This window comes from Chlorocebus sabaeus, chromosome 21 (assembly GCF_047675955.1).
Source record: "Chlorocebus sabaeus isolate Y175 chromosome 21, mChlSab1.0.hap1, whole genome shotgun sequence".
Lineage (NCBI taxonomy): Eukaryota > Metazoa > Chordata > Mammalia > Primates > Cercopithecidae > Chlorocebus > Chlorocebus sabaeus.
The window spans coordinates 28,290,048-28,317,997 of NC_132924.1; the positions used below are offsets into that span (position 1 = coordinate 28,290,048).

The 27,950-nt window shown below is 36.7% G+C and overlaps 1 protein-coding gene across 15 annotated transcripts in view; it reads right to left on the reverse strand.

Moving 5' to 3' along the window:
* The window catches only part of BBS9 (Bardet-Biedl syndrome 9), a 557,785-nt gene that overhangs the window by 163,040 nt on the left and 366,795 nt on the right, over positions 1 to 27,950 (reverse strand). The gene's annotated exons all lie outside the window — the stretch shown is intronic.

The following is a 27,950-nucleotide window of genomic DNA, read 5'->3' on the forward strand; positions in this document are numbered from 1 at the left end:
CCCTGTCACTACTAAAATACAAAATTATCCAGGCATGGTGGTGCATGCCTGTAATCCCAGCTACTCGGGAGGCTGCAGCAGGAGAATCGCTTGAACCCAGGAGGCGGAGGTTGCAGTGAGCTGAGATTGTGCCATTGAACTCCAGCCTGGGCAACAAGAGCAAAACTCCATCTCAAAAAAAAAAAAAAAAAAAAAGAAAGAAAGAAAAAAAGAAAGTCATAAGGAAGCGAAAATACTGTTCATTTAGTGGAAGTGGATCATGATAAAGGTCTTTATCCTCATGGTCTTCATGTTGAGCAGGCTGAGGAGAAGGAAGAAGAGGAGTTGGTTTTACTGTCTCTGAGGTGGCAGAGGCACAAGAAAATCAATGTATAAGTGGATCTGTGTAGTTCAAGCCCATGTTGTTCAAGGGTCAGCTGCATTTACATCCAGCCTGACACTATCAGCAGAGCAAAGGCCATTTAGTCCCTTCTTCCCTTTAACTCAGTTGCTTTGTGAGTGGGGTTAAAAAATCTGAATCCTCCATAACATAACATCATGTAAAGAGCATAAAGAATGTGTCTTAATGATATCACTACTCTTAACCCACAACCATAGTTAAGACCCAGCACGATTTCCAGTACTTCAAAATTTCAGTCATATGGAAGATTTTGGAAGAGCTGAGTGTTTGTATAGCTAGGAGTGAAACATATTATTCTGAAGGAAAACCTTTGTAAATTGTACTGTCAACTCCACTGGCTTCTTAAATGAAGTGCACAGTCATGTAATTTAATCTTTTCTTGATGACTCAGAAGTCACCATTATGAACATCAATTGCTATATTTGATTACAAATTTATTCAGCCAGAAGAAATTAAGGACAGGTAGAAAGTTCTTTTGATCCTATACTACCTGGCTGTAACTTTTGCATTATTATCACTTTTATATTTAATTTTAGAGTTTTTGTTCTCTTTCTTCTGATTACACTATCAGCGGTTACTTCCCACAGTTGCTAGAGTGTGTTCCCATAACAACTTGTTTACCCTCAAAATTTATGACATCTACTCTACTGTAATTTTGGAAATCCACTAAACATATAAGTAGGCATTTAAAAAAATATTTAATAATAGATATTTAGTGAACACTTAGTATGTTTCCCAAATTATGCTTAGAGCTTTGTGTCCATTAGCTTATTTAATATTCAAACAACCCCATAAGGGACATATGATCTTCTCCACTAGAGAAAATAAGAATGCCGAGGCTAGAAAGACATTAAGGACAAAGTTCCAAGTGAGGATATACAGCACTTTCCTACAAGTAAAGCGCAAGGGGCTTTGTGAACATTGTTTTGACTATTCAAAAATCTGTGGTTCTTGGTGAGGGAAAAGAAAGGCTGAATTTCAGAAAAATAGAGTGTTATTGTGGAAGGAGAAACTTGGAAATGAACTCAATTCTAAAAGCTAATGTTAAAGGGGTACTTCTCAGAATTAAACACTTAGTAATAAACTTAACTAAGGTGGTGGAAGACTTGTACACTAAAAACTATAAAACATTGCTAAACAAAAAAAAAAAGATAAAAATAAATAGGAAGATATTCTGTGTTGGTAAGATCCCTATATCAAAATTCCACTGGTGGCCAGGTGCAGTGGCTCATGCCTGTAATTCCAGCACTTGGGGAGGCTGAGGCAGGTGAATTGCTTGAGGTTAGGAGTTCAAGACCAGCCTGGCCAACATGGCAAAATCCTATCTCTATTAAAAATACAAAAATTAGCTGGACATGGTGCTGCATGCCTGTAATCCCAGTTTCTTGGGAGCCCGAGGCACAAGAATTCTTGAACCCTGGAGGTGAAGATTGCAGTGAGCTGAGACCACACAACTGCACTCCAGCCTGGGTGACAGAGCAAGACTCTGTCTCAAAAGAAAAAAAAAAATGTTCCCAATGGCATATTCTGCAAAAACAGAAAATAAAAATTGTTAAAATGTCCATAGTACCAAAAGGAAACTCAGAGTTACTAAAATCCCTATCAAAATCCCAATGGCATATTATGCAAAAACAGGAAGAAAATACTAAATTTCATATGTAACCTCAGAGAATCCAGAAGAACAAAAATGGTGAGACAGAACAAAGCTGGAGACTTCACACTTACTGATTTCAAACCCTATCACAAAGCTACAGTAATTAAAACAGTATGGTACTGGCACAAAGACAGATATATAGACCAATGGGATAGAACAGAGAGCCCAGAAATAAACCCTCAAATACATGGTCAAATTATCTTCAACAAAGGTGCCAAGACTACACAGTGGGTGAAAAGATAGTCTCTTTCACAAATAGTATTGGGAAAACTAGATAATCACACATAAAAGAAGGAAATAGGGCCCCTATTTAACACTATATTAAACATTTACTAAAAATGGATTAAAGGCTGAAACATAAAACCTGAAACTATAATTCCTAGAAGAAAATATAGGGGAAAAGCTTTATAACATTGCATTTGGCAAGGACTTCTTGGATATGACACCAAAAGCACAGGCAACAAAAGCAAAAGTAGAACTAAATGAAACTTAATTAAAACTTCTTAAGAGCAAAGGAAACAAGCAACAAAATGAAATGGCAACCTATAAAATGGGAGAAAATATTTTCAAACCATGTATGTGATAAAGAGTTAATATCCAGAATATATAAAGAATTCCTATAACCCAGTAACAACAAAAAAAACTGATCTGATTTTAAAATGGACAAAGAATTTGAATAGAGATTTCTCCAAAGAAAACATGCAAATGGCCAAGAAGCATAGGAAAAGATGCTCAACATCAGTAATCATCCAGAAAATGCAAATCAAAACTACAACGAGCTATCACCTAACCCCCATTAGGATAGCCACTATTAAACACACACACACATAGTAAGTGTTAGTGAAGATGTGGAGAAACTAGAATCCTTGTGCACTGTTGGTAAGAATGTAAAAGAGTGCAACTGCTATGAAAAACAGTATGGAGTTTCCTCAAAAAACTAACAATAGAACTACAATATGATCTAGAAACCCCATCTCTGGGTAAATATCCAAAAGAATTAAAAACAAGACCTCAAAGCGATATTGGTACACCCATGTTCGTTGCAGCATTATTCACAATTGCCAAGAGGATGAAGCAACGAAAATGTCCATCAAAAGATGAATAAATAAATTATGGTATGGCATATATGTGAATATTATTCAGCCTTTGAAAAGAAAGAAATCTTGTCATGTGTTACACAACATAGATGAATACTGAGGACCTTATGCTAAGAGAAATAAGCCAGTCACAAAAAGACATGATTCTACTGCACGATTCTACTTATGAGGTATCTACAGTGGTCAAAATGAAAGAAATAGAAACTAGAATGGTGGTTGTCAGGGGCCAACCTGACAGGCAGTGGGAGGTAGAGAGTTGTTGTTTAATGTATGTAGGGTTTCAGTCATGTGGGGAATGGGTGGGTCTGGGGATCTGTTGCACAACAATGTACATGTGGTGGACAATATTGTACTATACACTTGGAAATGGTTGGGAAGGTGAATTTTATGTTGTGTGTGTCTTTTTAAATATCTTTATGTGTTTCTTTGCCACAATAAAAAGAGAGGGCGGCATGGAAGAGTACCTCTGTTATTGGCCAAGAATGATACAATTTGTTTCCTTAATCCCTACAGTAAAACCACAGGCATAAGAAATACAGTTGGTTGAGTTTGTTTATTTCATTTAAACATTTTGTTTCCAGGTTATAGACAGAGAAATATGTACTGAAAATATTTTTGTACTCTAACACAGATACATGCTGACCATTCCAATAATATGAAACCTTACTCATTAAACTTGGCTTATATGAATTTCTCAAAAATAGTAAACCTTGAGGCCATCCCAAGCCCTTACCGCTGGCTTCCTGTCCACACAGGAAGTCATCTGTTCACCCAGCCCCCAAGCCTCTCCAGGGCTCCGGGCCCTAAGAACTATTCCAGTTACTCTACTGGTTTACTTATTTATTGGCGAAGCATGCTGAGTTCCAAACAGTGAAATTACACATTTTGGAAAACAAACCTGTCCATAAATTGGGAATTGCCTGTAGCCAGTACCATTCTGTTAGTGAGGTATTGTCTATGGCTGGTAATTCATGTACCCCCTCCTTTACTGCTGCCCTTACAGAAGCCCCAGGGAATAAACAGGGCATTGCAGTTCTCCCCAAAGTCATCCATTCAGGGCTGACACCCCAGCTAAAGTAGCAGCAAAACCAAATTCCACAGCACAACTACCATGATCAACGCCCAGCACAAGAACTCAGGACCTGGGATTCTTCCTTGTCTCTCCCTTCCTTCCCTTGTTCATCTCAATATTTATTGAAAGGCAGTGAAACTCTGGAACCAGACTACTGGCATTCTTCTCAGCTAGCTAAGAGCTGTGTGACCTTCTGCAAGTTACATAAATTCTCTGAGTTTGAGTTTATCTCCAAAATGGAGGTAATAATACCTACTCTTGTCTTCTGGGAGGAAATGAGTCAATATATGTAAAGCACTTAGAACAAATTGATACAAATTAAGTGCTCACTAAATGTTAACTATTTTTCTTATTATTATGTGCCAGGGCCTTCATGCCAGGGCCTATGTCAAATACTAGGGAGACAGCAGTGAATGAGACCAACATGGTTACTGCCCACGGAACATTTAGATTTGCAGATTTGGCACCAGTTCTGATACTGTATGAATAAACTGTCTCAGATTCCTATTCTTTAGAAAGGAAAAAACAATACTATTCAATGCTTGTTGTTGGTTTAGCATAATCATCATTAACATATCATTTCAATGGTACTGAATGCTTACATTACAGGTATTGGGCCAACTGCTTCACAAGCTTTACCCCATTTAATCCCCACATCAAAGTCCTGAGCTATACTATTATCCTCTTTTACAGCTCAAGAAACTGAGGAACAGGGAGATTAAGTATAATAAGATTCAAATCCAGGTCTGTCTGACTTCGTAGTGGAGTCCAACCGCATGCCGCCTTCAGAATAGTAAATGAGAGACTACATGAGAGCCCTTGAAGTGGAAAACTGCCAAGGCAAAGGGAATGCACTCAGACTACATCACAGACAGGAAAAGACACGATCTGGAAAACCAACCCAAGCCCAAAAGAATATACATCAGAAAGGCTAGGAAACAAGGGAGGGAGAGAGGCTTGAACTGGGGCAATTTCTAGAGCTCTGAGCGGAGCTGAAATCAGAACAAGTCCTTTCTTTCCCACACAGGAAACCAAGACAATGCTTGCTGCAGCTATCAGGACAAGCAGAGTCCAGAAAACTAGCGGCCAAGAATCAGAGTGGCAGAACATCAAAGAAGGGAGGAAGCCTTCAACTTCCAACTTACTGGCCAGAACTGTGCAACACATCCACTCTAAGCTGAAAAAGAGCCTAGAAAATAGAAGGTTAGTTTAAAAAAAAAAAAAAAAAAAAAAAAAAACTAGGTATCAATAAAACTTTTGCTCACCCAATCCCTTCTCCACTAGCCTCCCTACTTCTCAAACAAAAGTGGAGTCCTGCTAGTAATGAAAATAGATAACATGTAGGCAACCCACAGAACCTGAACAATATATATCCATCTTTCCTTATTCATTAAAATCAGTTCTAATTCTTTAATTGTTTGGAATTTTCCAAAAATAACCTGCTATGCCAAGGGCAAAAGTGATCAAAAGTCCACATTTGTGTGATTTTAAAATCACAGAAATTCTGTAACAGATGCATGACCCATAGCAGCCTTCTCAGATCATTAACCTAATCATTCCACAGGCACCAAATAAATATTTAACACCCTGATAGTAAACTTCTCTAAAATAACACTAAATAGCGGATTAAGATAGGTATTTAAAAAAAGTCTTTTTGGAAACAGTTGGATGACTAACTTAACAAGCATTAAATCAGATGTAAAATTTCTATATGCAAATTTTTTAATGCCAGGACAATATTCAAAGTCTATTCAAAGTCTACTGAAGCCATGACTCCTAAAAAGGCTGATTATGTATTAAGTACTGCAAATGTTCAATGTAATAAGTTTGTCCTCTGAAATCCTAGGTCTAACCGAACTGTCTTCCTCTGGCATCTATTTCTTTGTGAAGTGCCCACTATGATTGCTTCCCCACAGCTTCCATAATTAATTGTGGATCTCAAACCTCTTGTTGTGATATCAGTCTGGGGCCATCTGGCCTAGAAGTGAAGGGAGAATACTGCTAACCAGGAAAAAGTGGTATATTCTGGTTTGTCTCTTCTCGCACATCTTTAGCAAGCTTTGTTTTCCTATTTCTTCCTCCATGATAATGTGTAAGAAATACAATGCTAAAAATACTTGCACGGCCTTTGGATGGATGCTTCTAAGTCTTGATCCTATGATAATGTAACATACTTCTTTGATTATCATATAAATTCATTAGTTTCTTTCCCACCTATCTAAACTATTAAACCTTCTCTTAGTAGCAGAACTTGCCACCTTTAGCCAGTCTAGGGTGAAATGAGCCTAGCAGTCAACTCAGACTGAATCTGTTCTCCACATGTTCAGGCTTTGTCCAGATGCCAGCTGGAAGCCCTCTGAAGTGTTCAGCATCAGAACCGAACTGGGGATTGGTGTGCTTCAGACAAAGGAAACGGAAAAGCAAACAACCCAATTTCTTTCGCTAATACTGCTCACTACTCACTCCACAGCATGATGGTGAATAGGCTGACCATGAAAATGTGGTCTCATCTTTGATGAATGAAAGAACTGCAGATAAGACAATGAAAAAGGCAAGAATTAAGCTGCTTTCTCATTTAATCACTTTCTACCTTTTCTGGGGCAAATACCAAGCTTCCAACTTTAAATAAAGCTTAAATGAAGGCCTCATTCTCTTTTAGATAGTCTGTTTGATCATGGCAATAGGCAGGTGTGCAATCGATACCTTATGTTTGCCTGCTTTTATACTTGATATAATGAAGTTATGACATCTTACATTGTAAGGGAATTTCAAACTTTTTCAAAAAAATAGATTCAACATTTGGTTTAATTGATAATTAATATTGTTTAATAATTAAATGTTAACTTAATATTTACTATCAAGATATTAACCAAATGGCAATACTATGGACTAAGAATTGTACTTTAATATTAGACATAGAAGCACAGGAACTTTTGGCTGAAGTAAATTATTCTTTTTGCTCTCAAAGACTGAATTTTTAAGGTCTCCTTTATTCACCTTTAAAGTGTTGGGACTATGATTCCATGATGAAAGAATTTTGTTGTTGTTGTTGCTATTTTGATCTTAAGCAACCATATTTTAGATCTCTCACTCTCAAATCAAATAAATTCAAGCTTGGAGGTTTTGTTCTTAATATATCACTTGAAAGAATGATAATACAATTATACATTTTCTGCCTTAAAAATCTATTAATATCTGTATTAGTCCATTTTCACACTGCTCTAAAGACACTACCCAAGACTGGGTAATTTATAAAGAAAGGTTTAATTGCCTCACAGTTCCACATGGGTGAGGAAGCCCTAGGAAACTTACAATCATGGTGGAAGGTGAAAGGGAAGCAAAGCCTTCTTCACATGGTGGCAGGAAAAAGAGAAGTGCAAGTAGGGGAAATGCCAGATGCTTATAAAACCACCAGATTTCATGAGAACTTACTATCACAAGAAAAGCATGGGGGAACCGCCCCCATGATTCAATCACCTCCCACCAGGTCCCTCCCTCAACACATGGGGATTATGGGGATTACAATTCAACATGAGATTTGGGTGGAGACACAGCCAAACCAGATCAATATCAGTTAGATGGATTAAAATAGTTTCAACAATATAATAAGCAGTGGAATAAACAGAGAACATTCCAACTAATGGAGGACAACACAAACTTTTTATACCTCAGTTTCTCAATCTGGTCACTGAGGTCATGTCATAAAATTTTACATTATGCATCAACATACAAGTAGTTTACTAAGTTGATATTTACCATGATGTACTGGCACCTCTGACATAAATGCAATACATGTGTTCTTGTAAAACTTCATGTTTTGCAAAATTGCTACGAAAATAACAGGGCTTATGAGGGAAAAGGGATTATGGGCAGAGCACTCAAAACTTATGCAATTCTGTAATCAGAGCATTAACTAAAATAATAACAGTTCTAATAGGAATATTAGCACAGTTCAATCTCCACTGGCATTTGCATTCAGCAGTCAATCAGTCAATGCTTAAAGGCCTGAAAACTCAGGCTCTGCTTCCTCCTACAGGATGTAGGTCCTTACATAGATTCTCCAAGACAGACCAGTTCCATCAAAATTTAAAACGTGACCTAGGGATGTAATCTATTGTACAGCCTTGTTCCTCTTCTTCTTCCTCTCCTTTCTCCACTCACTTCCCCTCAACATACATGCACCATTTTTCTAAACGCAGGGAAAACACTCTGCCCTCTCAGCTTCCCTAGACAGCTGAATATTACGGACAATCCAGCCATTTTGGAAGCAACTAAACCAGCCACTACTTGCCCTAAAATAAGAGCTTGCTGCAAATTTTTCAACCATATTTTAAGGTCTGTATATATTGATAAGGCTTTGTCTTCAGTTGTGAGCAGGGAGAACAGATTATACTGGGCATGTACCAGCGACAGACTCCAAAGCATGAGCTAGAGTTCCTAGAATAAAAAGCAGTTAGTTGACCTCCCATCATGCGATGTTCTGGGCTCTTACTTAAGATCACTAAGCCTTGACCCTGGCATAAATCCAAGCAGCACTCATTTAGTACACGTTCTTTGGAGCCAAGACATCTGTGTGTTGTAATAACATGCAAGTTACAAAAGAGTGTTTATATCTCACTTTAGTATAATGTGAACATTTAACTATTGCAAATCAGCTTTCTATAATGACTAGTCCTTACTTAAAAGATTTATTATATTTCCAATTAAAGTCCTTAACAGTGCACAACAAATTTATATGAACTGATTAAGCTGTTCATTATGGCAACTCCAGAAGTGCTTAATACAGTAGTTAGCCACATTGGAAAATAGAAAATTTAAAATAATCTATATGATGTAAAATAACTAATCATATTTATTGACTACTTCCAAATAACTGTTTTCATTTTTATCTCTCTAACAGAGTTATCATTCTTCAAAACTGACAATAAAAAAACAGTTCAAGAATAGAGAATGATCCTCGAGGTATCAAGAAGCAGACTGATTTGGATTTGGGGAAGCACTTCTCTAAGCCCCCATCTAAGACAGCAACAGTGGTGGGCATCTCTATTCTGAGGTTCTAGTGAAATACAGATGTGGAAGGTCATATTCTGACCCAATAAGCTGCACCACAGGTATCACTCTTCAAAAGGCAAAGTTGAAATTCTGGCTAGGGTTGCCTCAGGGGGAAAGAAGAGGAGAGTAATTATCCTTCAAACCTGAGGAGGTAATGGGAAAGGTCATCTCAGAGGTCAGAGGACCAATTCAAACAGCTCATCAATTCAAACACCTTCACTGATTTTTAAAACTACTCTACTGTGGTGAGCACAGTTTGAGCTCCCTGTTTCAGTAACTCATAAACTCCTGCTGATGACTTCTTTTCTCAGGCATTCACTTTATTGCCTTAAACTTGTCTCAAGTAAAGTAATTTTTAAAAAGTTATAATTCATGGTCACACAGAAGGGGTCTGGTGTCATATGTAACCCATTTTGGCATGATTACAAATCCATGCTTGCTAACACTATATAAGAAGGCCAACATGAACTTCTTACAGGTACAATAGAAGATCAACAAGTTATTTTCATTTTTTTATTACAAAAACTGTACATTTATGGGTAATAGGGATTCCAAAGTAAAACAAAATGTCAAGTCTCTTTGCAGCAATTATTTCACACTGATCAAACACTTTTACATGCAGTTTTATGCAGTATTAATAAAAGCATGTAAAATTGATATATTATCCTTGAGAGACAATTTTTAAAGCATGGAGTCCATAGGGAAGAAAAATATAGGGGTTTCCCGGTGGGAGTGAAAGGCATGAAAGACAGGATATCTGGATTTAAGAGAATCCCGGTGGCAAAATTAGTCCTCCACTAGCTATGTCTCAGAATATGAAGGAATTAACTTTTCCAGATTTCTCTTTATGAACAAGCAGACATAATGACAAGCAAGTCTTCTTTTCCATTTCCATCTTTCTATCAAACAAAAATTAAGTCATTCTCGTGATCAGCTAGGATTGAAGGGTTTGGATTTTAAGATATTTGGCTTAAAACAAGTTCCATTTTTACCAAAACCAATCTCCAATTCATAAATTCTTGGTAACGGTGCCAGTTCTACTACAAAGTAGTCATAATTTTTCACAGAAATGAGTACATGATCTACCCATTTATCCATATACAAGGTGTGACAGTACAATAATGAGACCGATTCCATAAGCCAACCATAAAAACCAATTCCATTAACTTTTCATACATGACATATAAGATGCCAAATATGCTTTATGTTTCCAATAGACTTCCTCAGTTTTCAAAGCTATTTCTAAGGAATTTTTTTTTATTTCTGCCTATATTTACATAGTGTGAAAATTGGACAAAGACCAATGCAGGTAATGGCTGCTTATAACTCTAAGCAGACCTGGGTTAACTAAAGAAATCTGATAAACACCAAGCTAATGAGACCAAAAAAAAAAAGGGTGATTGTATTATTCTTAATGCATACACCTTTTTGAGGAACAATAATCCTCATACTTGGCACATTTATAGTGGAGCTTCCCATCATCACTGTTGATTTGTGAGGTGTTAATTACCTTTTCTTTCTCAATCTGAAGAAAGTAATAATTTGTCAGATCGAAATGCACTTGCTTCCATTTTAATCAATTGTAAAACTGAGCTTACTATTTTAAAAAACACTTTCTAACATTATGAATGTTCACCCCCTCAAATCCACTACAAACGTAATAATTTGATGAAATGTTTCCAAAGTACTTCAAATACATGCCACTGATACTTTCTTGAGAACATTTATTTTTAAAAGTTCATGTCTGTATTCTACATACACCTTACACACCACAAACCACACTGCTCATTCTCTATGCTTGATATTACAGCCTGAATTATGCAAAATATTGTTATCTAAATCTCTTTCCTGGTCTTTGGCAAACATAATACGATAATTAGTATCAAGGACGTTTAGACCAAGAGTTCATGGGTTCAACTGTCAAACTGACTGAAACTGGAAATTTCTTAGAAGCATATGCCAGCAGTCGGGCATGGTGGCTCACCTGTAATCCCAGCACTTTGGGAGGCCAAGGCAAGCAGATCACCTAAAGTTAGGAGTTTGAGACTAGCCTGGCCAACATGGTGATACCCTATCTCTACTAAAAATACAAAAATTAGCCAGGCCTGGTGGCGGGCACCTGTAGTCCCAGATATTGGGCAGGCCGAGGCAAAAGAATGGCTCAAACCCAGGAGGCGGAGGCTGCAGTGAGCTGGGATCATGCCATTGCACTCCAGCCTGGGTGACAGAGTAAGACTCTGTACCAAAAAAAAAAAAAAAAAGTGTATGCCAGGGATGGTTGAAAACATTGCTATAATTGATGGGCACTCTGAGTTGAGATAACGTATACAGGGAATTCCTTTAACACATCCTAACCTTTCTGAGCTCCACAGAGTCCAAGTCCTCATAATGGATTCTTAGGAAAAAAATTAAATCAAAAAGGTAATGAGATAAAACAAAAGTCATGAAAGCATACATTAGTTGGAATTAAATGGGCTAACAACCATGCAAACATTAACTTCCTGATTTAATAGAGATATTATAAATATAACTGCAAATGTGGGCTTTCAAGCTTTCAGGCTTTACTAACCAGAGTGCTCAAGATCTCAGAAAGAACATTCTAAAGAAATACATATAATTTATGTAGTAATAATCCAAAATATCGTTAAATGATGAATTAAGTTTCCACAAGGTATTACTGTGATTTTCATTTTATGAATAGATGAATTAAAACAACGAATATAAAAATGAACATTAAATATTGTTTGCAAATCAATCTGGTGTCTTGCCTCAGTTTGTATCCTGCTCCCTCTGAGCCCTTGGAGATATGGTTTCCAATATTTGAAAGACTGAAACACCTTTCTCCCCACCGTTTTTTTTTTGTTTTTGTTTTTGTTTTTGTTTTGGCTAATCTACAGCTCATCCTTTCCCCAAAACCCAGCTCATACACTCACAAATAGGGAGCATTCCTGGATTGACTCCACTCCAGCCTATGTTGATGATTCTTTTACTCTGCTTTCTCTCACAATTAGATGTTCTACTTGTTATATAACAATCTATAGCCACTCGATTATTGCTTTCATGCTTAGTAACTTTTTCCAATTCAATCTTTTTCTTATTTTTTTTTGTTGAAGTGTTCAGAAAATGCACAGATTTTAAGTTCTCAGTTCAGTGAATTCTGACAAATATATCTACCTGTATAACTAATACCCCACTAAAAATATGGAATATTTCCGTCACCCTTCAAAGTTCTCACATTTCTTTTCTAGTTAATGCCTCTCCCTCCCCAAAAGCAACCATTCTTCTAACTTCTATTGCTGTCAATCATGCCCATTTATTAAATTATAAATTATATTGCTGCTAAATGGCATACACCATGCACTAGATCCTATGCTTCATATGAGCTTGGCCTACCTCATGCAATGGTATACTGATGGACTCTGAAATTTTTCCATATTCAGAAATTCCCTATGTTTCTCTAACATCAATTAACATAAAGTGTTGGAATTCAGTACGTTTTCAGGTTCTTGATAAATGACTTGTTTAGGAAGGAAATTCAAAATTCTGACAGTTTCCCTTTCTTGACTTCAAAACTTTAAGCACAGCTTCAATAAACCTGAGTACAGCCCCTCAAAACTGTAAGCTGTGGCCCATGACCTTCCATGTGCTACACAGTAGCATCCCCACCAAGCACCATTGCATATTTAATAATTTTTACGTGTGAAAAGGAATGCCCCCAGCTGTAATGCATTTATGAAAATTTAAAACTACCCTTTCTTTAGAAAACAAAAGCCAGTAAGAAAATAGGGATGACTGTTACTCTGTACTGAACTAAGAACATACTGACACCATGTACTGATGAGGGCAAACGAGATCAAAAGAATATAAGGCATCATTCAGAAAAATATTGATAACACTAATATCTCAAATGTGTATGGTACTTTATAACTTATAATGCATCTTCAATTAAATTAAATTACACTAATCTATGAGATAAGCTTTATTATTCCCAAACTTCAATGGATGAAACTATGGCTTAGAATTTTTATGAGTCTTTTCCAAGATCAAGAGATTTTATAAGTGTCTTTTCCATGATCACAAAGCTGGAAAACTGCCAGCCCTAACGTCTAAGATTTTTTGCATTGCACTACAAGGAAATATTATCTTATTTCATATCAAATTTCTCCTGGTATACAGTGTACTGTTCTAGACAAGCATCTCACGCAAAACCCAAACACTAAAGTTGACTCACTTGCCTTGCCTACCTCACAGTCAAGTCCTTGTGCCCTACCCTAGGTATCAGAAAAGACAGATTTATCTTTTCTTCCTCTAGAAAGGTTTTCCTTTAAGAAGTGATAAAAGGCCGGGGGGGCGGTGGCTCACACCTGTAATTCCAGCACTTTGGGAAGCTGAAGCAGGCAGATCACGAGGTCAGGAGATCAAGACCATCCTGGACAACATGGTGAAACCCCGTCTCTACTAAAAATACAAAAATTAGCTGGGCGTAGTGGCGCACGCTTGTAATCCCAGCTACATAGGAGGCTGAGGCAGGAGAATTGCTTGAACCCGGGAGGCGGAGGTTGCCTTTAGCCAAGATTGCACCCCTGCAATCCAGCCTGGTGACAAAGCGAGACTCCGTCAAAAAAAAAAGTGATAAAAAAGAGAAAAAGTGGATGTGGGCACAGCTTTATGGAGACAGAAATGCTTCAGTCTGAAATAATGAAAGCTGGGAAGGGAAATATAAAAATCTATGAAATCATGGGTGGCATCAAAAAAATAATAGCATTTCTCCCCAAATAATGTAGTAAAATGCAATTCTTTGAAACTCAGAGAAATCCATTTGATACATGCAAAAAGTAGTAATAGCTCACATAATCACTCAAAAATCACAACACCCACTGAGATAATTCTTGCAAGAAATAAACTGACTCCAAAAGGGGAGAACAAAGATAGAAATAGCAGGGCCATGTGAGCAGCAGTAAGAAAAAGTGAAACAGCTCAAAATAAAGGGATGGAGGAAGATTTACCAAGCAAATGGAGAACAAAAAAAAGCAGGGGTTGCAATACTAGTCTCTGATAAAACAGACTTTAAACCATCAAAGATCAAAAGAGACAAAGAAGGCCATTACATAATGGTAAAGGGATCAATTCAACAGGAAGAGATAACTACCCTAAATATATATGCACCCAATACAGGAGCACCCAGATTCATAAAGCAAGTCCTTAGAGACTTACAAAGAGACGTAGACTCCCATACAATAATAACGGGAGACTTCAACACTCCACTGTCAACATTAGACAGATCAATGAGACAGAAAGTTAACAAGGATATCCAGGAATTGAACTCATCTGTGCAGCAAGCAGACCTAACAGAGATCTATAGAACTCTCCACCCCAAATCAACAGAATATACATTCTTCTCAGCACCACATCGCACTTACTCCAAAATTGACCACATAATTGGAAATAAAGCACTCCTCAGCAAGTGTACAAGAACAGAAATTATAACAAACCATCTCTCAGACCACAGTGCAATCAAACTAGAACTCAGGACTAAGAAACTCAATCAAAACCGCTCAACTACATGGAAACTGAACAACCTGCTCCTGAATGACTACTGGGTACATAACGAAATGAAGGCAGAAATAAAGATGTTCTTTGAAACCAATGAGAACAAAGATACAACATACCAGAATCTCTGGGACACATTTAAAGCAGTGTGTAGAGGGAAATTTATAGCACTAAATGCCCACAAGAGAAAGCTGGAAAGATCTAACATTGACACTCTAACATCGCAGTTAAAAGAACTAGAGAAGCAAGAGCAAACACATTCGAAAGCTAGCAGAAGGCAAGAAATAACTAAGATCAGAGCAGAACTGAAGGAGATAGAGACACAAAAAACCCTCCAAAAAATCAATGAATCCAGGAGTTGGTTTTTTGAAAAGATCAACAAAATTGACAGACCGCTAGCAAGACTAATAAAGAAGAAAAAGAGAAGAATCAAATAGATGCAATAAAAAATGATAAAGGGGATATCACCACCGACCCCACAGAAATACAAACTACCACCAGAGAATACTATAAACACCTCTATGCAAATAAACTGGAAAATCTAGAAGAAATAGATAATTTCCTGGACACTTATACTCTTCCAAGACTAAACCAGGAAGAAGTTGAATCCCTGAATAGACCAAGAGCAGGCTCTGAAATTGAGGCAATAATTAATAGCCTACCAACCAAAAAAAGTCCAGGACCAGATGGATTCACAGCTGAATTCTACCAGAGGTACAAGGAGGAGCTGGTACTATTCCTTCTGAAATTATTCCAAACAATAGAAAAAGAGGGAATCCTCCCTAACTCATTTCATGAGGCCAACATCATCCTGATACCAAAGCCTGACAGAGACACAACAAAAAAAGAGAATTTTAAACCAATATCCCTGATGAACATCGATACAAAAATCCTCAATAAAATACTGGCAAACCGGATTCAGCAGCACATCAAAAAGCTTATCCACCATGATCAAGTGGGCTTCATCCCTGGGATGCAAGGCTGGTTCAACATTCGCAAATCAATAAACATAATCCAGCATATAAACAGAACCAAAGACAAGAACCACATCATTATCTCAATAGATGCAGAAAAGGCTTTTGACAAAATTCAACAGCCCTTCATGCTAAAAGTGCTCAATAAATTCGGTATTGATGGAACGTACCTCAAAATCATAAGAGCTATTTATGACAAACCCATAGCCAATATCATACTGAATGGCCAAAAACTGGAAAAATTCCCTTTGAAAACTGGCACAAGACAGGGATGCCCTCTCTCACCACTCCTATTCAACATAGTGTTGGAAGTTCTGGCTAGGGCAATCAGGCAAGAGAAAGAAATCAAGGGGATTCAGTTAGGAAAAGAAGAAGTCAAATTGTCCCTCTTTGCAGATGGCATGATTGTATATTTAGAAAACCCCATTGTCTCAGCCCAAAATCTCCTTAAGCTGATAAGCAACTTCAGCAAAGTCTCAGGATACAAAATTAATGTGCAAAAATCACAAGCATTCTTATACACCAGTAACAGACAAACAGAGAGCCAAATCAGGAATGAACTTCCATTCACAATTGCTTCAAAGAGAATAAAATACCTAGGAATCCAACTTACAAGGGATGTAAAGGACCTCTTCAAGGAGAACTACAAACCACTGCTCAGTGAAATAAAAGAGGACACAAACAAATGGAAGAACATACCATGCTCATGGATAGGAAGAATCAATATCGTGAAAATGGCCATACTGCCCAAGGTTATTTATAGATTCAATGCCATCCCCATCAAGCTACCAATGAGTTTCTTCACAGAATTGGAAAAAACTGCTTTAAAGTTCATATGGAACCAAAAAAGAGCCCGCATTGCCAAGACAATCCTAAGTCAAAAGAACAAAGCTGGAGGCATCACGCTACCTGACTTCAAACTATACTACAAGGCTACAGTAACCAAAATAGCATGGTACTGGTACCAAAACAGAGATATAGACCAATGGAACAAAACAGAGTCCTCAGAAATAATACCACACATCTACAGCCATCTGATCTTTGACAAACCTGAGAGAAACAAGAAATGGGGAAAGGATTCCCTATTTAATAAATGGTGCTGGGAAAATTGGCTAGCCATAAGTAGAAAGCTGAAACTGGATCCTTTCCTTACTCCTTATACGAAAATTAATTCAAGATGGATTAGAGACTTAAACGTTAGACCTAATACCATAAAAATCCTAGAGGAAAACCTAGGTAGTACCATTCAGGACATAGGCATGGGCAAAGACTTCATGTCTAAAACACCAAAAGCAATGGCAGCAAAAGCCAAAATTGACAAATGGGATCTCATTAAACTAAAGAGCTTCTGCACAGCAAAAGAAACTACCATCAGAGTGAACAGGCAACCTACAGAATGGGAGAAAATTTTTGCAATCTACTCATCTGACAAAGGGCTAATATCCAGAACCTACAAAGAACTCAAACAAATTTACAAGAAAAAAACAAACAACCCCATCAAAAAGTGGGCAAAGGATATGAACAGACATTTCTCAAAAGAAGACATGCATACAGCCAACAGACACATGAAAAAATGCTCATCATCACTGGACATCAGAGAAATGCAAATCAAAACCAAAATGAGATACCATCTCACACCAGTTAGAATGGCGATCATTAAAAAGTCAGGAAACAACAGGTGCTGGAGAGGATGTGGAGAAATAGGAACACTTTTACACTGTTGGTGGGATTGTAAACTAGTTCAACCATTATGGAAAACAGTATGGCGATTCCTCAAGGATCTAGAACTAGATGTACCATATGACCCAGCCATCCCATTACTGGGGATATACCCAAAGGATTATAAATCATGCTGCTATAAAGACAAATGCACACGTATGTTTATTGCGGCACTATTCACAATAGCAAAGACTTGGAATCAACCCAAATGTCCATCAGTGACAGACTGGATTAAGAAAATGTGGCACATATACACCATGGAATACTATGCAGCCATAAAAAAGGATGAGTTTGTGTCCTTTGTAGGCACATGGATGCAGCTGGAAACCATCATTCTTAGCAAACTATCGCAAGAACAGAAAACCAAACACCGCATGTTCTCACTCATAGGTGGGAACTGAACAATGAGATCACTTGGACTCGGGAAGGTGAACATCACACACCGGGGCCTATCATGGGGAGGGAGGAGGGGGGAGGGATTGCACTGGGAGTTATACCTGATGTAAATGACGAGTTGATGGGTGCTGACGAGTTGATGGCTGCAGCACACCAACATGGCACAAGTATACAAATGTAACAAACCTGCACGTTATGCACATGTACCCTAGAACTCAAAGTATAATAATAAAAAAAAAATTATTAAAAAAAAAAAAAAAGAAAAAGAAAAAGTGAAACAGTCCTTCCCAGTTGGCCCAGGGTAAAAAACTAGGGCCCCACATAGCATGTCACTCAGACCTGAGCTGGTCCCAGGCTTTAGGGCTGAATGGTCCTTAAAGCTTGAACAAGAATACAGGCATTTTTGGCTGCTTGTAAATCAGCCCAAAAAGCCTGAACACTTTGTGTTTACTCTTGGTGACGTATCTAGCAAAGCACTGGTAAAGTGATAAAAATCCTGTGGGCACCTACCAAATATGATGAACTAAGGTTGTAAGTGACTCCTTCATCAGCTTTAGTCATCATAACTTGCTGAACTAACTGTTTCAATGAAAGAAGAGAACAGCGCAGTATACGAGAACATTCGCCAGTTTTGTAAAATGAATATCCTCTGTGTTTCTTTCTCAGCATTGTATTTTTGAGACTGCTTTAAATATTAGTGTGTATATAACCCAAGTTCTCTCATTTAACTGCTCTCCAAATACTGTATCTAATTGTGCTCCTACAAGTGGTGTATGGGAATTTGTCATTGCTCCATGTACTTGCCAACACTTCATCCTATCAGAAACTTCCCTTTTTCTTCAGTTTGATATGTATGAAACGGATTTTCCCTATGCGTTTTAATTTATACTTCTTTGATTACTACCAAGGTTAAGCATCTTTCAATGTCTTTTGGCAGCTCACATTTTCTCCTCCAGGATTTTCTACACATACCCTTTGCCTAATTTTTCTACTGGACCTGTTATTCTTAACTATATCAGATTCTTTACATAATCCTTTCCTGGTAGAATGAATTAAAAATTATCTTGTCTTAATTTTGTTGCTGGTTTCCTTTGTTATACAAAAATTGCATTTCAATTTAGTCAAATTTATCAATCTCTGATTTTAAAGGTTGGCTGTGCTTTTTATAACTTGTTTAGGAAGTCCTTGCCTACCCTGAGGTTAAAAATATATGCTTCTCCCTTTTCTTGTAAAAGTTATATGTTTCCCATTTAGGCATTTAATTTACTTAGGATTTATTTTTGTTTATGGTATGAGGTAAGGATCCAATTGTATTTTTTATATATAGATAGCCAATTGGTTTAGTTCTGTGGTATTTTAAAATAAAAACACCACAATACGCTTATTTTGGCACTTATCACCAGGTGTTACAATATGCTTTTTTGCATTTCATTGACAGTGGGTTAGAATTATGAAAGAAGAGAGCATATGTGTTTTTCATTTCTATATTTCAAAACTTAACACTATGTCCAGCAAAAATACTTGTTGAATACGTTACAAAACCTGTTCAAAACAGCTGTACAAAAGCTGTGGGTTTTTTGTTTGCTTGTTTTGTTTTTGAGACAAGAGTCTCACTCTGTTGTCTAGGCTGGAGTGCAGTGGCAGGATCTTGGCTCACTGCAACCTCTGCCTTCCGGGTTCAAACAATTCTCCTGCCTCAGCCTCTCGAGTAGCTTGGATTACAGGTATGCAACACAGTGCCTGGCTAATTTTTTTTTTTTTTTTTTTTTTTTTTATTGTTAGTAGAGACAGGGTTTCACCATGTTGGCCAGGCTGGTCTCAAACTCCTGACTTCAGGTGATCCGCCCACTTTGGCCTCTCAAAGTGCTGGGATTACAGGCATGAGGCACTGCCCAAAAGCTGTTCTTAAAGATATGCTGAACATATACACACTGTTGTCTAAGAAGCTCTCACTTCTCGTGTAGTAGTAATCTTCAATATAAATCAATCTGCGTTTCCAGGTAAAGAATTTATGTAAAATTCAAAAGAACTGTCCCTCCAGAATTGGAAATGTGTCTGACAGATACCACTCTGATGCTTCTCTATGTATCCATTAAAAATACCCTGGAGTTAACCTGATATAGCACTTGGTTCTAATTGATGATCACTCTCAGGTCGCTGTTTGGAAAGAAGACCGGTGTGGGAGCAGAGAGGTCAACTGTGTGGCCTTTCACAAAGGGTAAGCCATGCTCTGACTCCAAAGAGGTTAAATACCAAGGCAAGTTTCAGTTTATCTTAACTCAATTTACCTCAATATAAATAACCTGAATCAGATGGTTTCTAATTCTCCTTCTAGACAATGACTAAATGTCTAAGATGGGCCTAAAGCAGAGACAAGCCTGTGATGGACAGATAGATCCCAAAAGACTGGTCCACTTACAAGCTGTAGATAGTTTATTTTTCCTTTATTTAATCCCTGATATTTTAAATCATATATTAAATTTCCTCACTCATGTACAAATCTCACCAACAAACTTCATGTTAAATCAACTATGTCACAGTCACAAGTCAAGTTACACAGAAATTATCTCAGATGGCTAATGCTTTATAACTTATGTGTTTTATATAGTATTCCATGCTTAAGTCAATTCAAGATAATTTGGAGAACATTTATCTGGCATCTATTAACAATGAGAACACTTATTAACATTTAGGGGTATCAATGAAGAAGACATGTCCCCTTCCGTTAAACAGCTCACAGCTTTGTTAACAAAACAGATGTGTAGTCAAGTAGCTGCAACACAGCGTTATAAATACCATGGTCAAGGTGGATCTAAAATGTTGATGGCAGAGAGAACAGCCTGACTTCAATGAGAGTTGGCAATGGAGGCAAATCTTAACAAATACATTCATTTTAAATAATTTCAACGAGTTCAGAACCTTTGGTTTGAACTTGAAAAATGAAATGTTTTTATTCATTATTTCTACTATAAGAGTTTGAGAATATAAATAATGTAATTACAAGAATCAGTTATATAATCCTTAGGAAACTAACTTTCTGAGGAATGATCACCTGAAGTTAGAAGACAGATGATTCAAAATTGGGGCAGTGAGCAAAGGGCTATTACATCAATCATTAATAATAACAAAGTACAAATTTTAACAGATGAGCATCTTTCATCAAGTACACTATAACACACTTATTTCATAATGCAAAAACATGATCTAAGTTCACATCACTAGCAATAGTAATGGCATATGTTTTTGCTACAGAGCTCCCACATCTCCAGAATTCAGGGAATCATTAAGTAGCAGAAACACAGTAGGTAATGGCAAATCAACAACCCCTGCTTAAGTAGGGCAGCCCAAACTGTGTTGGCTCCAGCTTCAGTACAGCAAACTACTTAGAAGTTAGCAGACTGACTTGTCCTGAAGTTGCACTTGCATAGCACTTTACAAAAAAAAACTACAAATACATTAACACTCTATCTCAAAGAATTGGGGAAGGCTGCTAAAGGCCATGGGAAGACCAAAGCCACCTCCCCCAAGTAAACACTTGGTGATACCTCTGGCTCAAGGAATCCACTGATAATTCTTCAGAGTACTCTTGCTTCACTGTGAGGAGTGGCTAATATTCAGCACTGACAATAATGAACACAAAAGTTTTCACACATCTGAAGCACAAGGGACCAAAAACTCAGTGTCACAAGAGAACACAACAAACCCTCTTGGAACCAACTGAATGGCCTTTATGAAAAATATATCTCCGTAAAATATGCACTACTATTTTGTGAATATTATCTTTATTATTGTGATTCCTGCAAATGGGGCAAACTGGTTCCAACAGTAGCAAACACAGGATGTTGCCAACCCACATACTATGGTTGGTACTTAATTCAATATCTATTGATGCATCTATATTGCAAGGAGAAAAAGCATTTTTGAAGGCATTTCTTTTCTGAGTGCTGCATACTTAATGGATTTAGTTCCTTTCAATGGAGTCCTTGGTCTAGACCTAATCTTCCACATATTTTACATACAAGGATAAGAAATTAGCACACTTTTATTAAGGAATGTCTACAAAAGGGATATTTTATTCATTATTCAATTCAATCTTTGAGGTAACGTCATTCCTCATTAACAGACAAGAAATTGTACTTATAAAGTATCAAAGCTTTAACAAATCCTTGATATTAACAAAAGTCATATAGCCAGTCAATATTAACAAAGGTCACATAGCCAGTACATTTTATACAGAGAATTTTTGATGACTCTAAGTATTCTGATAATCCCTATGCTTCCTTTTTCCTTCCTTTTACCATCAATAAGACATCAACCAATGCAGAACCTACAGAGAAGTGTTCAACTAAAAAGACCACCAATCAACTGGCATTCTCAACATGCAGTATTTATTATACCTAAATTTTAGGGTTACTTTATAATTCAATAAAATTATATTCCAGGTAAATTGGGCAGAGGAACAGAAATCATTATTCATTTTATGTAGTCTTCATAAAGGAGGTAAGATTTCCTAGTATTCCTTAAAATGCCTTGTGATAGAAGGCTAAAATGAAGTAATGGAGTCACAATACTTTAAACATTTTCTTTGAACTTAGCACTTTCTGCATATTTCATGAGGTCAAAGCCACAATATTACATTAAATTCATATAATATGTCATGACCATCATTGTACATTTTAGACTCCATTCTTCAAGATCCAATAAGCAAATGAGCAGCAGTGTGTTATTTCAAATGTAACTTGTTTTGATTAGATTATCTAGACTTTGTACTAATTTTGACATAATTATAAATACAAAATTAAGTCACTAAATTGTTCTACAAAGGGCTAAAAACACAGGTGAAACACAATGAGCTCTCAGTTATTATTGGCGAAGTAGCAGACAGCAGCTCTCATTTTTCCACAGCAGACTTACAGAACTGTTGTTACCTGTCTGAATGCTCAGACCCCTACACCATATTTCCATTCAAACATTTAGCTACAGGATCTAGCAACATAACTCATCAAAAATTACACACTAAGAAAAGATGGCCCACCAAAATGTCCGGTGGCTTTCAGCATTAGAAGGCTATCCATTGAGTTGCTTTGGTTGCTTAGTAATCTAATGATGTCCTAACTTGTCTATTTTAATGAATATATTACTAAAAAGACAGATACACATTAAATAAAAAAATGACTTTACAGCAACATAAGCTAAAACAGGGAGATTTTTTTTTTAGCAAACAGGAAATTAGAATTCAGTGTTTTTAGAAAGTTGCTTGGCAATATGTATCAAGAATTTTTTAAAGGCTAATATTCTTGGCCCAATAATTTCACTTCTAGAAATCTATCCTATGGAAATAACCAGAGACATGGTCAAAGATTTATAAACGAAGATGTCCATCATTTTATTGATAAAAAATAAACTATGAAAAAATATTTGAAAATTGAGAATGGCTGAAAATGATACAATGTATATATTCATCAAAAATCAACGTTTAAAAATGTTATTTGGCAAAATATGCATCATGTAATGCTAAAAACCAATATTCAAAACTGCATATACAACATGAACTTTAAGCAATTAAAAAACACTAGAAAGTAAAATCAACTTGTCAATAGGATGATGAAAATACAGATGAATTTATTTTCCTACTTATACAGTTCCAAGTTTCATGTATTCCAAATTTTTCAAATTTTACATAATGATTATTAGTAAAATAAAAAAATTATAAGATTATATTTACATCAACCTCATATTACTCTCTTATTTCACTCCAGTTGACACCAACAAAATAAAAAGATTACAAAAAAGTCTCTTCTATGAATGTGAAACAAATGCAAAACAAGACTAGCTGATCCAGAGGGTTCTTGACATAATTGTATCTCTTAGACTGAATACTAATGCTGATAGCACTAATGGAATGAAACCAGAATGGCATGAATAATACATTACTTGCACCAATCAATGTTATGATGTTACAAGCTGATGGAAAAAAATACTCAGAATAAAAACAGAGGAAATTTCAAATGCAAGTACAGTATAGAAATCTATCTGATATCTCTACTGGATCAAGGTATGGGAAAATTGTTGCAACTCTGCCAAAACAAAGCAAAATCAGTAACAATTGTTGCTTTCTCATTGCCAAATTGTCCTCTACCAATGATGTATCAGAGGAAAGGCATTATACAGATGACTGTGGTTGAAGGTAAATTATTGATTAATATACATGTGTTTTCATGTAACTATGTATACCCATTAACGAAAGACTTGTGATACCAGCAAATGCAAAATTTTAATTGCCTATCTCTGCAATTAGTATAAAATTACATGCCATATGTTAAAACAAAGAACAGAAATAAAATATATAAAAGAGTTAATTATAGCCCACATTACCCATATTCCTAAATCAAGTGCCTCCTAGCATGTGGCACTGGAGGAAATGATTCACAGTTTTCAGCCTTCAGGTAAAGTGGCTAGGTGATTGATAGACCATGCCTCAAGGAATACGTAAGTCCTCTCTTAGTCACATATATGTTAGTTCCTTTCCAACCGAGGGTCTGAATTATAGAATAGATCAGTGTCCCAGGAGAGAATGAGGGAGAGAAGAAACTAGCAAGTAAAAGGATTCTTAACTCTGAAATCACGTAGGGGAAACTTTTAGGGCATGACGTTCCAAATATGATACAAATGAGGGAAAATATCTTGAAAAAAAGGAAAAGCATGCTTATCATAAAAACTTGCCTGGAAATGTTCGTAAGTAACTCTTCTATAGGACTAATAAAAATGATATAGTTTGGATTTCAAATCATCTTCCATTTCGAATAACAACATATACAACTTTTCTTTTCCAGGTGCAGTTTTTATCTGCTAAATTATTTCTTCTAAAACAACAACAAGATAAAGTTGTCTTAACCAATTAATACTTTAACCTAACGGCCAAAAAGAACACCTTAAATTGGATGATATTAGCTAGTTTTCTATGGAACCCTTTAGGTTTATCATAAAAGAAACAGAAGATGTATAAAATCACATTATAATGTAATTACATTGCAAAATAAAGAGTTTTGAGAGTAATTTAAGAAAAAAAAAAATCCTGGCAAAAATGTTTAACAAACTAGAATGAGTTTCTTGGGGATATTATAAAATACTCTTTCATTGGTGCTCATTAAAAGGACAAATATAAGGGACTTTTCAGTTGACATGGTAACTATCAAGTGGTGCTTGATTTGCTCTTTCCTCCTATTTCAATGTTCATTCCCGCAAAAGCATATATTATAAAAAGATGCCCAGTTACAAGGCAGTGCAAAGTGTGATGATTCATGGTGTATTATAACCACCATACATCAGGAGTAACTTCCATTAAACATGTGATTCTCTTTCTTAGTCCATTTGGGCTGCTATCGTAAAACATCAAAAACAAAATATCACATAAATATATGACTTATAAACAACAGAAATCTATTTCTCACAGTATGGGAGGCTGGGAATTCCAAGATCCAAGTGCTAACAATTCAATGTCTGATGACAGCCCTATTTCTGGTTCATAGATGGCACCTTCTAGCTGTGTCCCCACATGGTAAAAGGGGCAAGGCAACTCTCTGGGGCCTCGTTATGGAGGCACTGATCCTATTTGTGGCAGCACCACCTTCATGATCTAATCACCTCCCTAAGGCTCCACCTTCTAGCACCATCACGTCGGTCATTAGGTTTCAATATGAATTTGGGGTTGATGGGAAGGGCACAAACATTCAGATCACAGCAGACTCTGACTAGGAGAGCCACACTTAGCAGAGAAAGCTCGAAGTTCAAAAAAGATTTCCACCAAAATCCACTGCCTTCAACCAGTTAAAAACCTACATCAATCCAGACCCAAAATACCAGTAGTCACTTCTTTATTGGACAAGAATGGCTTTCTCAGGTAACCAGTGCCTTTTTTTTTTTCTTTTTTTTTTTGAGACAGGGTCTTACTCTATAGCCCAGGCTGGTTGGAATGTGCAGTGGCATGATCTTGGCTCAGTGCAACCGCTGCCTCCCAGGCTCAAGTAATCCTGCCACCTCAGCCTCCCAAGTAGCTGGTATTACAGGCACATGGCACCATGCCTGGCTAATTTTTAAAAAAAAAAATTTTTTTTTCACAGAGACAGGCTTTTGCCATGCTGCCCAAGTTAGTCTCGAACTCCTGAATTCAAGCGATCTACCCACCTCGGCATCCCAAAATGCTGAGATTATAGGTGTGAGCCACCATGCCAGGCCAGTACCATTGTCAAATCTTTCTCTTGTCCCTCACAAACACCTATGTCCAACTCTTTCCATATTCATTGAAGACTGCAAATCCCAACTGTTCAAACAGTCAACAAGGGAGAGGTAGACATGCCCTGTTTCTTATGATCAAAACACTCATTTATTAAGTGTTTATTCAATTTCCACTGTCTGTTGGCCACTGGTGGGTAAGAAAAACATTGTCCCAGATTTTATCATATTTTAAATCCACATGAGATTGATAGAGGAAAGAAGTAGAGACAAGGAAAAACGTGAAGGACAAATTCTAGAATTTGGACTTTTATCCACTTTTATCCACTGCTTTTGATAAACAATTGATCTGAGATAAAATAAGTTCCCTCCACATAAGCGACTAGGCCGCAAAGTAAAACAAGACTTCTCATTCACCCAGAAGAGTACCCAAGTTTCCTCTATACAACAAACAGTTATCGAGATGCTATAACATACCAACTATTTTCTAGATGCTAGAGATACAGTAGAGAACAAGAAAAAAGCTGCTGAGTCCATGGACTTTATATCTAGTGAGAACAAATGTAATTATTAACAAATAAATAAGAAAAAGGTTTAGTAGAACCTAAGTCCTATGAAGTCCGGGATCATCTTTTTGTTGACTGAGAAAACCAAAGTGCCTAAATACTGCTTGACAGAGCAGACTCTCAACATCTTTTGAGTAAGTGAGTGAATACATGAATTTCAGTTAATTGATTGCAGGGAGACCATATTGACTATCTTTTTTCACTGCTGCTTTTTAATTGCTATGCATCTGTATTAGTCTGCTTATTAGTAACAGAACTAACCTTATATGGCCACCAGCCTGAGCATGTAGTCCAGGTTGGGCCCATCCTAGTAGCACTCTCCCTGGTACCAGTAAGACCCATACATCAATTTTTTTAAATTGACCTGACTTCGTGGGGAAAAGACCCTTTCCTCATGGGCCACAAGCTAATGCACGCTTAGAGCTTCCTAAAGACAACTCTCCCTTCCCATAGAGAAGCTGGTCTCAGAAAAAAATGAAATTCAGTTAACAAAATTATAGGTTTTTAAATTTCGCTATTTGGCAAGTAAAGTTACTCTCCTAAACAGCTACTATAAAACCACTGTGACAAAACTAAATCAAAATTGAAATTGCAGAGTATTTATAAAAACATAAAATTAATGAAAGGCATTCATTGGTCAACCATCTCCCTTTTCGGTACTGTGCTATGAACTCTACAGAAAAAAATAAATAAGTTTATTTTTTTCATTTCTGAAAAGTAAGTATTAGTAGCCCCATTTTATAATGCAGAAACTGAAACTCAAGATTATGGAATCCATGGCAGGATCCTAGTAAAGATCTAGCTGTTTCCTAAGCCAATGCTATTTTCACCAAGCCATACTGCAACATCACCACACTTAAATGTGGTATGTTGGCAAAGCCATACTCAAACACAAATTCATAGCCTTAAATGCTTTCAGTGTTCTTAAAGAATAAAAATAAATGATGCAAACATTAAAGTAAAAAGTTTGAAAAAGGAACAAAGCAAATCATAGTAGGCAGGAGAAAGGAGATTCAGAGTACAATGAATTAGAGTAATTTTGATAAATAACACTTCTGGCTGATTTTTTTTAATTTCAAGCCAAATGCTACTCAAAAAAGGGGAGAGAGTGGCAACACAAAATTATAAAATAAAAGGAGATATAGCAACAAATAAAGGTGGCCTTTTTTAAAAAAGAAAGAAAACTGCTACACATATGCCAATGTGTTCCAAAGTGTGCTTCCATGGAAAGTTAACAC